Here is a 3,465-nt window from a genome sequence, read left to right as displayed (position 1 = left end):
CCTTGGCCATGGGGTTATCATCTCTTGCAGGTCTTAGGACCCAGAGACGTGAAGTGAAGCAGTTAAGAAATGCACCCAGGATCATACCATGAAGAGGCAGCGCTTGTATTCAAACTCAGATGTACTCCCCAGCCCAGGTTCCTGAATCACTGCATTCCCCCCAGGGAATGTGGCACTGACTTCAGATTTAGGAAGTAAGGGAAAGTGCAGCTCAAGGTTACATCGCATTTGTAAGATATTTAGCATGGCAAAAAACAAAAACAAAAAACAAGAAAGAGTGAGATTTCCAAAAGCATTCCAAATGATACACACGGAGAGTTCTGGAAATTTTAGAGCATTGTGGAATAAACTGCCCCGGCCTGTGGAAGGTACTCTTTTCCATTGAGCGTTTGTATGTTCCTGGGCATGTTGTATGTTTGTTTTGTCTTCTTTGAGGTCTCTCTTTTTTACCAATCTTCCAAAGCCCTCCTGAAAGTGTTTCCTTTTGGACTGGGAAGGAGGCGCACTTTGCATGAAGCACAGTCTTCTGGCGCCCTCTATGGTCCAGATAGTAGTATAGCACTGTCAGTGGTGTGGTCTGCCGATATAGGAAGGGGGGTGGGCGGGCGGGCAGGGAGGAGGAGCCTGCACCTGCAGCAAGTGAGCCCAACTGAAGCCCACGAGACATAAAGCAAAAGCCGGCCCGGTGCCATACCATCCAGGACTCAGAAGTCCTGTTGCTTCTGCCCAGAGAATTTCAATCCTTTCCCCAGCACATGACTACACACACCCTGTACACCCACACACACTTGCCACCCTGTTATTATGGTTATCACGTAGCATGGTAATTACTTATTGACGTGTCTGTCTTTGCAGTGTGACAGCTGCTGTCACTCACCTTTATAGGCTCTCTCAGCCTCGTAGTAGAGTGTCCGACACACAGGCCTCCAGCTTCAGTGTATCGAATGGATAATGACTGGAGAGAAGAACTAGCAAGTGAAGGAAAGAGAGAGCCCTCTAGAGAGACATTGAGGGTGACGAGGAGCAGAGCAGGCGGAGGGGGAGGGGGGGGGGGGGACGGGAGCTGGGGGAGATTCTGTGGCTGGGAATATTGAGTCAGCAGCAGGGTTCGGCAAGTTTCCCAGGGATTTCACACTGTGCTGGCATCTTTTAAGAAGAGTGGGCGGTGGGCGTGGGTGAGGGGCTGGGAGGGTCATGGTGGGGGCCGATAGGAGGCTTGGGAGTCCTGTTCAGAGTGTTGAACATGGGTGCATTCATCTTAGGAAAATGCATTGAGCTGAACACTTCTTTCTGTTCAATTTTCTGCTTGTTGGTTACACTGGATAAGATCTTTCCTGCATCTAACTGGAGGTGGGTGGTAGATGAAAGTCTCCTTTTGTCTTGTTCCAGAGAGTCACATTGTTGAGTGTCTGGCAAAAGGGTGTCTTGGTTGCTGTTTTAGAGTTTAGCTTCTGATCTCCCAGCTCTACCAAACCTGATCTGCTGTGGTCAGAGCTACTGACTTTTTTAAGTGCTTGACACTGTCCACTCCCTCTTTCTTGATATACTCCTGTCCCTTGGCTCCCAGGAAGCAATGTTTTTGCTCTGTTTTAGGCTACAACACCATCTCCTTTAGTAGGTGTCTTTTCCAGAGATCCTTTCTTGAAGTTTCTGATTGTCTGTGCTAGGCTTTCCTATTTCTAATTGCAGATTCTCCCAGATGATCTCATTCTCTCCCGGGGCCAACCTTGTGCTGGTGACTCACAAATAAATATCTTGAGCCCATATCTCTCTCCTGTGCTGTGGGCCATTTTTTTTCAAACTGCCTCTTTGACATTTCCACATGAACATCTCAGTGGTAACACTGTTCAACATATCTGGGAATGGAATTCAACTTCTTTCCACACCCCAACCTCCAAACATATTCCTCTTTATGCATTCTTTATTTCAATGAAAGACTGCACTGTCTACCTGTGGGTTGGGTTTACTTCCCTGGGGTAGCTATATTATTGTTTTCTGTTTTTTTTTTAAGATTTATTTATTGATGCATACAAGAACTGGGGTGTAGGCCAGAGGTGCAAGAGGCTGAGAGGATTTACCAGAGACAATGGGAAGGAGAACAAGCAGACTGAATGACATACACTACTGAGGGGAGCAATGTGTGAGATAGGAGAGGTCTGCTGAGCTATGTGGGTCAGCTCCCTGGCTGGGGATCGAACTTGTACTGCAGTCGCTGCAAACAGCTTCACAGTGCTGAGACCCAACTCCTTCAGCAACCAGGGAGGCCCCGAGACTTTATTATTGTTTAACAAACATTCTTCCTTCTCTGTCCATCTTAAAGAGAGTCTGTTTCTGCATCTCACTGACTTTGGGTTTGCCATGGATCTTGTATTGAACAACGGAATGACTTTGTTGCAGTTCCTAACAGAGGCTCTTGTGGAGCTGTGCTACGAGGCATCAGTGCTTCTGATGCTCTTGCCATCCAGCATGACAAGAGCAGGTCACAGGTGTGGGTGCTAAGCCTCAATCCAGCTGAGCTGGGTTCAGCCAACTGCCCCACAGCTCCATGCACAAGAAACACAGCGGTGTTATTGCAAGTCAGTCACTAAGATTTCTGTACTTTTCTGTGTCTTCACTCCCCACAATCAACCTTCAATTCTTCCTCTTTCACTTGCCTTAATACACCCAATGCTCCTGTTTCTACTGCTTTGGCCCTTGGCCATGGGGTTATCATCTCTTGCAGGTCTTTTTATGGGTGTCCTCACATTCAACCTTGTCCTTTATAGCCTGTTCTCTGTAGCAAGTGATTTGTTCAAAAAATCCAGGTCTGTTCTGCCCTTTCTCTAGGGACTCAAGGGCTCAACACCCCCTTAGGAAAATGTCCACATGCACAGACAGCACTGAGGGGCCTTGACTCCCTGGGCTCTGTGACATCTCCCACTTCTTGTCACCATTTCGCTTGCACACTCTGCATCACCGCCTTCAGCTTCTTGAAAACGCCATGCTCTCGCCTAGCTTCTTCCCCAGGCCTTTCCCTCTACCTGGACACATCCTGCTTTCCTTGCCCAGCCTCACTTGGATCGCAGGTGACACACTTCATGTGTCAGCTAAGGAATGACTCTTGGGGGATTGCCATGGGACTGCTGAGATCCATTTTCTATTTGCGCTCATAGTGTCCTGAACTTTTTCTACCAAACTATTTTCCATTTCTAATTTACTCAAGGCTTGACCTGCTCCAAAACAGGGGATATATCTATCATCTCTGAATCATTCTTCCCTTCCAAGTGTTTCAAAAGGTACTTCTGCTCATCTGTGAGCTCAAATAGTCTTTGTTGAATAAAAAGTGAAAATCCAAATGGGCTAAAGGAGTACAAGATGGAAACAAAAGTCATAGAAAGGCTCAGAGAACTTTCATTCTGATCCCTGCATTGTCTAGATGGGTAAAGTCAGGCTTTGAGGGGGCTTGAATAGGCCACGGTCCTGAAG

Source organism: Condylura cristata, unplaced genomic scaffold (genome assembly GCF_000260355.1).
Source record: "Condylura cristata isolate star-nosed mole 26May11 unplaced genomic scaffold, ConCri1.0 scaffold00006, whole genome shotgun sequence".
Classification (NCBI taxonomy): Eukaryota; Metazoa; Chordata; class Mammalia; order Eulipotyphla; family Talpidae; genus Condylura; species Condylura cristata.
This window is presented reverse-complemented; position numbering follows the sequence as displayed.